Below are 13,997 nucleotides of genomic sequence, written 5' to 3' on the forward strand. Positions count from 1 at the left end.
AGGTTAAACTGTTCGTTGGCAGTGACAGTTTTAATTTTTAGGTTTCACTCTGTTTTCTCCTATATGGATACATGTATTTGGATCTCTAAATCAAACATGGTTTGTGCTAGCTCTTTGAAATTTGACACAATAAAGTAGTTCCAAGTTCTATCTCTACGGTTTGTTTCGTATTGACGTAGCCCTAAGTAGAGACCGGCGCAAATCACTTTCATGAAAAGGGGTTGCCAAGCTTCCAAAAAACTACCAGTTTCCTGAAATCTCAGCACACATTTTTTCACCCAATTATGATGACACTTTCAGGTAATGATCAGTTCCACAATCCCACATGGCTCACCAAATTTCGTTCTTCTAGGTAAAACCGTTCGTTGGCAGTAACAGTTTAAATTTTTAGGTTTCACTCTGTTTTCTCCTATATGGATACATGTAGTTGGAACTCTAAATAAAACACGGTTTGTGCTAGCTCTTTGAAACTTGACACAATAAAGTAGTTCCAAGTTCTATCTCTACGGTTTGTTTCGTATTGACGTAGCCCTAAGTAGAGACCGGCGCAAATCACTTTCATGAAAAGGGGTTGCCAAGCTTCCAAAAAACTACCAGTTTCCTGAAATCTCAGCACACATTTTTTCACCCAATCTTGATGACACTTTCAGGTAATGATCAGTACGCCAATCCCAGTTGGCTCAACAAATTTCGTTCTTCTAGGTTAAACCGTTCGTTGGCAGTAACAGTTGTAATTTTTAGGTTTCACTCTGTTTTCTCCTATATGGATACATGTAGTTGGAACTCTAAATCAAACACGGTTTGTGCTAGGTCTTTGAAACTTGACACAATAAAGTAGTTCCAAGTTCTATCTCTATGGTTTGTTTCCTATTGATGTAGCCCTAAGCAGAGACCAGCGCAAATCCCTTTCATGGAAAGGGGTTGCCAAGCTTCCAAAAAACTACGAGTTTCCTGAAATCTCACTACACATTTTTTCACCCAATCTTATTGACACTTTCAGGTAATGATCAGTACCCCAATCCCACTTGGCTCACCAAATTTCGTTCTTTTAGGTTAAACCGTTCGTTGGCAGTAACAGTTTTAATTTTTAGGTTTCACTCTGTTTTCTCCTATATGGATAGACGTAGTTGGAACTCTAAATCAAACACGGTTTGTGCTAGGTCTTTGAAACTTGACACAATAAAGTAGTTCCAATTTCTAACTCTATGATTTGTTTCCTATCGATGTAGCCCTAAGCAGAGACTGGCGCAAATCACTTTCATTGAAAGGGGTTGCCAAGCTTCCAAAAATCTACGAGTTTCCTGAAATCTCAGCACACACTTTTTCAACCAATCTTGATGACACTTTCAGGTAATGATCAGTACACCAATCACACTTGGCTCACCAAATTTCGTTCTTCTAGGTTAATCCGTTCGTTGGCAGTAACAGTTTGAATTTTTAGGTTTCACTCTGTTTTCTCCTATATGGATAAACGTAGTTGGAACTGTAAATCAAACACGGTTTGTGCTAGCTCTTTGAAACTTGACTCAATCAAGTAGTTCCAAGTTCTATCTCTATGGTTTGTTTCCTATTGATGTAGCCCTAAGCAGAGACCAGCGTAAATCACTTTCATGGAAAGGGGTTGCCAAGCTTCGAAAAAACTACGAGTTTCCTGAAATCTCAGCACACATTTTTTCACCCAATCTTGATGACACTTAAAGGTAATGATCAGTACCCCAATCCCAGTTGGCTCACCAAATTTCGTTCTTCTAGGTTAAACCGTTCCTTGGCAGTAACAGTTTTAATTTTTAGGTTTCACTCTGTTTTCTCCTATGTGGATACATGTAGTTGGAACTCTAAATCAAACACGGTTTGTGCTAGCTCTTTGAAACTTGACACAATAAAGTAGTTCCAAGTTCTATCTCTACGTTTTGTTTCCTATTGACATAACCCTAAGCAGAGAAGGGCGCATATCACTTTCATGGAAAGGGGTTGCCAAGCTTCCAAAAAACTACGATTTTCCTGTAATCTCAGCACACATTTTTTTACCCAATCTTGATGACACTTTCAGGTAATGATCAGTACCCTAATCCCACTTGGCTCACCAAATTTCGTTCTTCTAGGTTAAACCGTTCGTTGGCAGTAACAGTTTTAATTTTTAGGTTTCACTCTGTTTTCTCCTATATGGATACATGTAGTTGGAACTCTAAATCAAAAACGGTTTGTGCTAGCTCTTTGAAACTTTACAAAATAAAGTGGTTCCAAGTTCAATCTCTATAGTTTGTTTCCTATTGATGTAGCCCTAGCAGAGGCCGGCACAAATCACTTTCATGGAAAGGGTTTGCCAAGCTTCCAAAAAACTACGAGTTTCCTGAAATGTCAGCACATATTTTTTCACCCAATCTTGATGACACTTTCAGGTAATGATCAGTTCCACAATCCCACATGGCTCACCAAATTTCGTTCTTCTGGGTAAAACCGTTCGTTGGCAGTAACAGTTTAAATTTTTAGGTTTCACTCTGTTTTCTCCTATATGGATACATGTAGTTGGAACTCTAAATCAAACACGGTTTGTGCTAGCTCTTTGAAACTTGACACAATAACGTAGTTCCATGTTCTATCTCTACGGTTTGTTTCCTGTTGACATAGCACTAAGCAGAGAACGGCGCATATCACTTTCATGGAAAGGGGTTGCCAAGCTTCCAAAAAACTACGATTTTCCTGAAATCTCACTACACATTTTTTCACCCAATCTTGATGACACTTTCAGGTAATGATCAGTAAACAATCCCACTTGGCTCACCAAATTTCGTTCTTTTAGGTTAAACCGTTCGTTGGCAGTAACAGTTTTAATTTTTAGGTTTCACTCTGTTTTATCCTATATGGATAGATGTAGTTGGAACTCTAAATCAAACACGGTTTGTGCTAGGTCTTTGAAACTTAACACAATAAAGTAGTTCCAAGTTCTATCTCTATGATTTGTTTCCTATTGATGTAGCCCTAAGCAGAGACTGGCGCAAATCACTTTCATGGAAAGGGGTTGCCAAGATTCCAAAAATCTACGAGTTTCCTGAAATCTCAGCACACATTTTTTCAACCAATCTTGATGACACTTTCAGGTAATGATCAGTACCCCAATCCCACTTGGCTCACCAAATTTCGTTCTTCTAGGTTAATCCATTCGTTGGCAGTAACAGTTTGAATTTTTAGGTTTCACTCTGTTTTCTCCTATATGGATAAATGTGGTTGGAACTGTAAATCAAACAGGGTTTATGCTAGCTCTTTGATACTTGACACAATAACGTAGTTCGAAGTTCTATCTCTATGGTTTGTTTCCTATTGATGTAGCCCTAAGCAGAGACCGGCGTAAATCACTTTCATGGAAAGGGGTTGCCAAGCTTCGAAAAAACTACGAGTTTCCTGAAATCTCAGCACACAATTTTTCACCAATTCTTGAGGACACTTTAAGGTAATGATCAGTACCCCAATCCCAGTTGGCTCACCAAATTTCGTTCTTCTAGGTTAAACCGTTCGTTGGCAGTAACAGTTTTAATTTTTAGGTTTCACTCTGTTTTCTCCTATGTGGATACATGTAGTTGGAACTCTAAATCAAACACGGTTTGTGCTAGCTCTTTGAAACTTGACACAATAAAGTAGTTCCAAGTTCTATCTCTACGTTTTGTTTCCTATTGACATAGTCCTAAGCAGAGAAGGGCGCATATCACTTTCATGGAAAGGGGTTGCCAAGCTTCCAAAAAACTACGAATTTCCTGTAATCTCAGCACACATTTTTTTACCCAATCTTGATGACACTTTCAGGTAATGATCAGTACCCTAATCCCACTTGGCTCACCAAATTTCGTTCTTCTAGGTTAAACCGTTTGTTGGCAGTAACAGTTTAAATTTTTAGGTTTCACTCTGTTTTCTCCTATATGGATACATATAGTTGGAACTCTAAATGAAACACGGTTTGTGCTAGTTTTTGAAACTTGACACAGTAAAGTAGTTCCAAGTTCTATCTCTATGGTTTGTTTCCTATTGATGTAGCCCTAAGCGAAGACCATCACAAATCACTTTCATGGAAAGGGGTTGCCAAGCTTCCAAAAAACTACGAGTTACCTGAAATCTCAGCACACATTTTTTTACCCAATCTTGATGACACTTTCAGGTAATGATCAGTACCCTAATCCCACTTGGCTCACCATATTTCGTTCTTCTAGGTTAAACCGTTCGTTGGCAGTAACAGTTTTAATTTTTAGGTTTCACTCTGTTTTCTCCTATATGGATTCATGTAGTTGGAACTCTAAATCAAACACGGTTTGTGCTAGCTCTTTGAAACTTGACACAATAAAGAAGTTCCAAGTTCTATCTCTATGGTTTGTTTCCTATTGATGTAGCCCTAAGAAGAGACCGGGACAAATCACTTTCATGGAAAGGGGTTGCCAAGCTTTCAAAAAACTACGAGTTTCCTGAAATCTCAGCACACATTTTTTCACCCAATCTTGATGACACTTTCAGGTAAATATCAGTACCCCAATCCCACTTGGCTCACCAAATTTCATTCTTCTAGGTTAAACCGTTCGTTGGCAGTAACAGTTTTAATTTTTAGGTTTCACTCTGTTTTCTCCATTATGGATACATGTAGTTGGATCTCTAAATCAAACACGGTTTGTGCTAGCTCTTTGAATCTTGACACAATAAAGTAGTTCCAAGTTCTATCTCTATGGTTTCTTTCCTATTGATGTAGCCCTAAGCAGAGTCTAGCGCAAATCACTTACACGGAAAGGGGTTGCCAATCTTCCAAAAAACTACGAGTTTCTTGAAATCTCAGCACACTTTTTTCTCCCAATCTTGATGACACTTTCAGGTAATGATCAGTACCCCAATCCCACTTGGCTCACCAAATTTCGTTCTTCTAAGTTAAACAGTTCGTTGGCAGTAACAGTTTTAATTTTTAGGTTTCACTCTGTTTTATCCTATATGGATACATGTATTTGGAACTCTAAATCAAACACGGTTTGTGCTAGCTCTTTGAAACTTGACACAATCAAGTAGTTCCAAGTTCTATCTCTATGGTTTGTTTCATATTGATATAGCCCTAAGCAGAGACCGGCGTAAATCCCTTTCATGGAAAGGGGTTGCCAAGCTTCCAAAAAACTGTGAGTTTCCTGAAATCTCAGCACACATTTTTTCACCCAATCTTGAAGACACTTTCAGGTAATGATCAGTACGCCAATCCCAGTTGGCTCAACAAATTTCGTTCTTCTAGGTTAAACCGTTCGTTGGCAGTAACAGTTTTAATTTTTAGGTTTCACTCTGTTTTCTCCTATGTGGATACATGTAGGTGGAACTCTAAATCAAACACGGTTTGTGCTAGCTCTTTGAAACTTGACACAATAAAGTAGTTCCAAGTTCTATCTCTACGGTTTGTTTCCTATTGACATAGCACTAAGCAGAGAACGGCGCATATCACTTTCATGGAAAGGGGTTGCCAAGCTTCCAAAAAACTACGAGATTCCTGAAATCTCAGCACACATTTTTTTACCCAATCTTGATGACACTTTCAGGTAATGATCAGTACGATAATACCACTTGGCTCACCAAATTTCGTTCTTCTAGGTTAAACCGTTCGTTGGCAGTGACAGTTTAAATTTTTAGGTTTCACTCTGTTTTCTCGTATATGGATACATGTAGTTGGATCTCTAAATCAAACATGGTTTGTGCTAGCTCTTTGAAATTTGACACAATAAAGTAGTTCCAAGTTCTATCTCTATGGTTTGTTTCCTATTGATGTAGCCCTAAGCAGAGACCGGCGCAAATCCCTTTCATGGAAAGGGGTTGCCAAGCTTCCAAAAAATTACGAGTTTCCTGAAATCTCAGCACACATTTTTTCACCCAATCTTGATGACACTTTCAGGTAATGATCAGTACGATAATCCCACTTGGCTCACCAAATTTCGTTCTTCTAGGTTAAACCGTTCGTTGGCAGTGACAGTTTTAATTTTTAGGTTTCACTCTGTTTTCTCCTATATGGATACATGTATTTGGATCTCTAAATCAAACATGGTTTGTGCTAGCTCTTTGAAATTTGACACAATAAAGTAGTTCCAAGTTCTATCTCTACGGTTTGTTTCGTATTGACGTAGCCCTAAGTAGAGACCGGCGCAAATCACTTTCATGAAAAGGGGTTGCCAAGCTTCCAAAAAACTACCAGTTTCCTGAAATCTCAGCACACATTTTTTCACCCAATCATGATGACACTTTCAGGTAATGATCAGTTCCACAATCCCACATGGCGCACCAAATTTCGTTCTTCTAGGTAAAACCGTTCGTTGGCAGTAACAGTTTAAATTTTTAGGTTTCACTCTGTTTTCTCCTATATGGAGAAAATCTCAGCACACATTTTTTCACCCAATCTTGATGACACTTTCAGGTAATGATCAGTACCCCAATCCCACATGGCTCACCAAATTTCGTTCTTCTAGGTAAAACCGTTCGTTGGCAGTAACAGTTTAAATTTTTAGGTTTCACTCTGTTTTCTCCTATATGGATACATGTAGTTGGAACTCTAAATAAAACACGGTTTGTGCTAGCTCTTTGAAACTTGACACAATAAAGTAGTTCCAAGTTCTATCTCTACGGTTTGTTTCGTATTGATGTAGCCCTAAGCAGAGTCTAGCGCAAATCACTTTAATGAAAAGGGGTTGCCAAGCTTCCAAAAAACTACTAGTTTCCTGAAATCTCAGCACACATTTTTTCACCCAATCTTGATGACACTTTCAGGTAATGATCAGTACGCAAATCCCAGTTGGCTCAACAAATTTCGTTCTTCTAGGTTAAACCGTTCGTTGGCAGTAACAGTTGTAATTTTTAGGTTTCACTCTGTTTTCTCCTATATGGATACATGTAGTTGGATCTCTAAATCAAACATGGTTTGTGCTAGCTCTTTGAAATTTGACACAATAAAGTAGTTCCAAGTTCTATCTCTATGGTTTGTTTCCTATTGATGTATCCCTAAACGAAGACCAGCGCAAATCACTTTCATGGAAAGGGGTTGCCAAGCTTCCAAAAAACTACGAGTTACCTGAAATCTCAGCACACATTTTTTACCCAATCTTGATGACACTTTCAGGTAATGATCAGTACCCTAATCCCACTTGGCTCACCAAAATTCGTTCTTCTAGGTTTAACCGTTCGTTGGCAGTACCAGTTTTAATTTTTAGGTTTCACTCTGTTTTCTCCTATATGGATACATGTAGTTGGAACTCTAAATCAAACACGGTTTGTGCTAGGTCTTTGAAACTTGACACGATAAAGTAGTTCCAAGTTCTATCTCTATGGTTTGTTTCCTATTGATGTAGCCCTAAGCAGAGACCAGCGCAAATCCCTTTCATGGAAAGGGGTTGCCAAGCTTCCAAAAAACTACGAGTTTCCTGAAATCTCACTACACATTTTTGCACCCAATCTTATTGACACTTTCAGGTAATGATCAGTACCCCAATCCCACTTGGCTCACCAAATTTCGTTCTTTTAGGTTAAACCGTTCGTTGGCAGTAACAGTTTTAATTTTTAGGTTTCACTCTGTTTTATCCTATATGGATAGATGTAGTTGGAACTCTAAATCAAACACGGTTTGTGCTAGGTCTTTGAAACTTAACACAATAAAGTAGTTCCAAGTTCTATCTCTATGATTTGTTTCCTATTGATGTAGCCCTAAGCAGAGACTGGCGCAAATCACTTTCATGGAAAGGGGTTGCCAAGATTCCAAAAATCTACGAGTTTCCTGAAATCTCAGCACACATTTTTTCAACCAATCTTGATGACACTTTCAGGTAATGATCAGTACCCCAATCCCACTTGGCTCACCAAATTTCGTTCTTCTAGGTTAATCCGTTCGTTGGCAGTAACAGTTTGAATTTTTAGGTTTCACTCTGTTTTCTCCTATATGGATAAATGTGGTTGGAACTGTAAATCAAACACGGTTTATGCTAGCTCTTTGAAACTTGACACAATAACGTAGTTCGAAGTTCTATCTCTATGGTTTGTTTCCTATTGATGTAGCCCTAAGCAGAGACTGGCACAAATCACTTTCATGGAAAGGGGTTGCCAAGCTTCGAAAAACTACGAGTTTCCTGAAATCTCAGCACACATTTTTTCACCAATTCTTGAGGACACTTTAAGGTAATGATCAGTACCCCAATCCCAGTTGGCTCACCAAATTTCGTTCTTCTAGGTTAAACCGTTCGTTGGCAGTAACAGTTTTAATTTTTAGGTTTCACTCTGTTTTCTCCTATGTGGATACATGTAGTTGGAACTCTAAATCAAACACGGTTTGTGCTAGCTCTTTGAAACTTGACACAATAAAGTAGTTCCAAGTTCTATCTCTACGTTTTGTTTCCTATTGACATAGTCCTAAGCAGAGAAGGGCGCATATCACTTTCATGGAAAGGGGTTGCCAAGCTTCCAAAAAACTACGATTTTCCTGTAATCTCAGCACATATTTTTTTACCCAATCTTGATGACACTTTCAGGTAATGATCAGTACCCTAATCCCACTTGGCTCACCAAATTTCGTTCTTCTAGGTTAAACCGTTCGTTGGCAGTAACAGTTTAAATTTTTAGGTTTCACTCTGTTTTCTCCTATATGGATACATATAGTTGGAACTCTAAATCAAACACGGTTTGTGCTAGTTTTTGAAACTTGACACAGTAAAGTAGTTCCAAGTTCTATCTCTATGGTTTGTTTCCTATTGATGTAGCCCTAAGCGAAGACCATCGCAAATCACTTTCATGGAAAGGGGTTGCCAAGCTTCCAAAAAACTACGAGTTACCTGAAATCTCAGCACACATTTTTTTACCCAATCTTGATGACACTTTCAGGTAATGATCAGTACCCTAATCCCACTTGGCTCACCATATTTCGTTCTTCTAGGTTAAACCGTTCGTTGGCAGTAACAGTTTTAATTTTTAGGTTTCACTCTGTTTTCTCCTATATGGATTCATGTAGTTGGAACTCTAAATCAAACACGGTTTGTGCTAGCTCTTTGAAACTTGACACAATAAAGAAGTTCCAAGTTCTATCTCTATGGTTTGTTTCCTATTGATGTAGCCCTAAGAAGAGACCGGGACAAATCACTTTCATGGAAAGGGGTTGCCAAGCTTTCAAAAAACTACGAGTTTCCTGAAATCTCAGCACACATTTTTTCACCCAATCTTGATGACACTTTCAGGTAAATATCAGTACCCCAATCCCACTTGGCTCACCAAATTTCATTCTTCTAGGTTAAACCGTTCGTTGGCAGTAACAGTTTTAATTTTTAGGTTTCACTCTGTTTTCTCCATTATGGATACATGTAGTTGGATCTCTAAATCAAACACGGTTGGTGCTAGCTCTTTGAATCTTGACACAATAAAGTAGTTCCAAGTTCTATCTCTATGGTTTCTTTCCTATTGATGTAGCCCTAAGCAGAGTCTAGCAAAATCACTTACACGGAAAGGGGTTGCCAATCTTCCAAAAAACTACGAGTTTCTTGAAATCTCAGCTCACTTTTTTCTCCCAATCTTGATGACACTTTCAGGTAATGATCAGTACCCCAATCCCACTTGGCTCACCAAATTTCGTTCTTCTAAGTTAAACAGTTCGTTGGCAGTAACAGTTTTAATTTTTAGGTTTCACTCTGTTTTATCCTATATGGATACATGTATTTGGAACTCTAAATCAAACACGGTTTGTGCTAGCTCTTTGAAACTTGACACAATAAAGTAGTTCCAAGTTCTATCTCTATGGTTTGTTTCCTATTGACATAGCACTAAGCAGAGAACGGCGCATATCACTTTCATGGAAAGGGGTTGCCAAGCTTCCAAAAAACTACGAGATTCCTGAAATCTCAGCACACATTTTTTTACCCAATCTTGATGACACTTTCAGGTAATGATCAGTACGATAATCCCACTTGGCTCACCAAATTTCGTTCTTCTAGGTTAAACCGTTCGTTGGCAGTGACAGTTTTAATTTTTAGGTTTCACTCTGTTTTCTCGTATATGGATACATGTAGTTGGATCTCTAAATCAAACATGGTTTGTGCTAGCTCTTTGAAATTTGACACAATAAAGTAGTTCCAAGTTCTATCTCTATGGTTTGTTTCCTATTGATGTAGCCCTAAGCAGAGACCGGCGCAAATCCCTTTCATGGAAAGGGGTTGCCAAGCTTCCAAAAAATTATGAGTTTCCTGTAATCTCAGCACACATTTTTTCACCCAATCTTGATGACACTTTCAGGTAATGATCAGTACCCCAATCCCACTTGGCTCACCAAGTTTCGTTTTGCTAGGTTAAACCGTTCGTTGGCAGTAACAGTTTTAATTTTTAGGTTTCACTCTGTTTTCTCCTATATGGATACATGTAGTTGGAACTCTAAATCAAAAACGGTTTGTGCTAGCTCTTTGAAACTTTACAAAATAAAGTGGTTCCAAGTTCAATCTCCATAGTTTGTTTCCTATTGATGTAGCCCTTAGCAGAGGCCGGCACAAATCACTTTCATGGAAAGGGTTTGCCAAGCTTCCAAAAAACTACGAGTTTCCTGAAATCTCAGCACACATTTTTTCACCCAATCTTGATGACACTTTCAGGTAATGATCAGTTCCACAATCCCACATGGCTCACCAAATTTCGTTCTTCTAGGTAAAACCGTTCGTTGGCAGTAACAGTTTACATTTTTAGGTTTCACTCTGTTTTCTCCTATATGGATACATGTAGTTGGAACTCTAAATAAGACACGGTTTGTGCTAGCTCTTTGAAACTTCACACAATAAAGTAGTTCCAAGTTCTATCTCTACGGTTTGTTTCGTATTGACGTAGCCCTAAGTAGAGACCGGCGCAAATCACTTTCATGAAAAGGGGTTGCCAAACTTCCAAAAAACTACCAGTTTCCTGAAATCTCAGCACACATTTTTTCACCCAATCTTGATGACACTTTCAGGTAATGATCAGTACGCCAATCCCAGTTGGCTCAACAAATTTCGTTCTTCTAGGTTAAACCGTTCGTTGGCAGTAACAGTTGTAATTTTTAGTTTTCACTCTGTTTTCTCCTATATGGATACATGTAGTTGGATCTCTAAATCAAACATGGTTTGTGCTAGCTCTTTGAAATTTGACACAATAAAGTAGTTCCAAGTTCTATCTCTATGGTTTGTTTCCTATTGATGTATCCCTAAACGAAGACCAGCGCAAATCACTTTCATGGAAAGGGGTTGCCAAGCTTCCAAAAAACTACGAGTTTCCTGAAATCTCACTACACATTTTTTCACCCAATCTTATTGACACTTTCAGGTAATGATCAGTACCCCAATCCCACTTGGCTCACCAAATTTCGTTCTTTTAGGTTAAACCGTTCGTTGGCAGTAACAGTTTTAATTTTTAGGTTTCACTCTGTTTTCTCCTATATGGATAGACGTAGTTGGAACTCTAAATCAAACACGGTTTGTGCTAGCTCTTTGAAACTTGACACAATAAAGTAGTTCCAAGTTCTATCTCTATGATTTGTTTCCTATCGATGTAGCCCTAAGCAGAGACTGGCGCAAATCACTTTCATTGAAAGGGGTTGCCAAGCTTCCAAAAATCTACGAGTTTCCTGAAATCTCAGCACACACTTTTTCAACCAATCTTGATGACACTTTCAGGTAATGATCAGTACACCAATCACACTTGGCTCACCAAATTTCGTTCTTCTAGGTTAATCCGTTCGTTGGCAGTAACAGTTTGAATTTTTAGGTTTCACTCTGTTTTCTTCTATATGGATAAATGTAGTTGGAACTGTAAATCAAACACGGTGTGTGCTAGCTCTTTGAAACTTGACACAATAAAGAAGTTCCAAGTTCTATCTCTATGGTTTGTTTCCTATTGATGTAGCCCTAAGCAGAGACCGGCGTAAATCACTTTCATGGAAAGGGGTTGCCAAGCTTCGAAAAAACTACGAGTTTCCTGAAATCTCAGCACACATTTTTTCACCCAATCTTGATAACACTTTAAGGTAATGATCAGTACCCCAATCCCAGTTGGCTCACCAAATTTCGTTCTTCTAGGTTAAACCGTTCGTTGGCAGTAACAGTTTTAATTTTTAGGTTTCACTCTGTTTTCTACTATGTGGATACATGTAGTTGGAACTCTAAATCAAACACGGTTTGTGCTAGCTCTTTATAACTTGACACAATAAAGTAGTTCCAAGTTCTATCTCTACGTTTTGTTTCCTATTGACATAACCCTAAGCAGAGAAGGGCGCATATCACTTTCATGGAAAGGGGTTGCCAAGCTTCCAAAAAACTACGATTTTCCTGTAATCTCAGCACACATTTTTTTACCCAATCTTGATGACACTTTCAGGTAATGATCAGTACCCTAATCCCACTTGGCTCACCAAATTTCGTTCTTCTAGGTTAAACCGTTCGTTGGCAGTAACAGTTTAAATTTTTAGGTTTCACTCTGTTTTCTCCTATATGGATACATATATTTGGAACTCTAAATCAAACACGGTTTGTGCTAGTTCTTTGAAACTTGACACAGTAAAGTAGTTCCATGTTCTATCTCTATGGTTTGTTTCCTATTGATGTAGCCCTAAGCAAAGACCAGCGCAAATCACTTTCATGGAAAGGGGTTGCCAAGCTTCCAAAAAACTACGAGTTACCGGAAATCTCAGCACACATTTTTTCACCCAATCTTGATGACACTTTCAGGTAATGATCAGTACCCCAATCCCACTTGGCTCACCAAATTTCGTTCTTCTAAGTTAAACAGTTCGTTGGCAGTAACAGTTTTAATTTTTAGGTTTCACTCTGTTTTATCCTATATGGATACATGTAGTTGGAACTCTAAATCAAAAACGGTTTGTGCTAGCTCTTTGAAACTTGACACAATAAAGTAGTACCGAGTTCTATCTCTACGGTTTGTTTCCTATTGATGTAGCACTAAGCAGAGAACGGCGCATATCACTTTCAAGGAAAGGGGTTGCCAAGCTTCCAAAAACTACGAGTTTCCTGAAATCTCAGCACACATTGTTTCACCCAATGTTGATGACACTTTCAGGTAATGATCAGTACCCTAATCCCACTTGGCTCACCAAATTTCATTCTTCTAGGTTAAACCGTTCGTTGGCAGTAACAGTTTTAATTTTTAGGTTTCACTCAGTTTTCTCCTATATGGATACATATAGTTGGAACTCTAAATCACACGGTTTGTGCTAGCTCTTTGACACTTGACACAATAAAGTAGTTTCAAGTTCTATATCTATGGTGATTTTGGTATTTATGTAGCCCTAAGCAGAGAACTGCGCAAATCACTTTCAAGGAAAGGTGTTGCCAAGCTTCCAAATAACTACGAGTTTCCTGAAATCTCAGCACACACTTTTTCACCCAATCTTGATGACACTTTCAAGTAATGATCAGTACCCCAATCCCACTTGGCTCACCAAATTTCGTTCTTCTAGTTTAAACCGTTCGTTGGCAGTAACAGTTTTAATTTTTAGGTTTCACTCTGTTTTCTCCTATATGGATACATGTAGTTGGAACTCTAAATCAAACACGGTTTGTGCTAGCTCTTTGAAACTTGACTCAATCAACTAGTTCCAAGTTCTATATCTATGGTTTGTTTCCTATTGATGTAGCCCAAAGCAGAGACCGGCGCAAATCACTTTCATGGAAAGGGGTTGCCAAGCTTCTAAAAAACTACGAGTTTCCTGAAATCACAGCACACATTTTTTCAGCCAATCTTGATGACACTTGCAGGTAATGATCTGTACTCCAATCCCACTTGGCTCACCAAATTTTGTTCTTCTTGTTTAAACCGTTCGTTGGCAGTAACAAGTGTAATTTTTAGGTTTCACTCTGTTTTATCCTATATGGATACATGTATTTGGAACTCTAAATCAAATACTGTTTGTGCTAGCTCTATGAAACTTGACACAATCAAGTAGTTCCAAGTACAATCTCTATGGTTTGTTTCGTATTGATGTAGCCCTAAGCAGAGAC

This window comes from Spermophilus citellus (assembly GCF_964194105.1).
Source record: "Spermophilus citellus genome assembly, chromosome: 11".
Taxonomy (NCBI): Eukaryota; Metazoa; Chordata; class Mammalia; order Rodentia; family Sciuridae; genus Spermophilus; species Spermophilus citellus.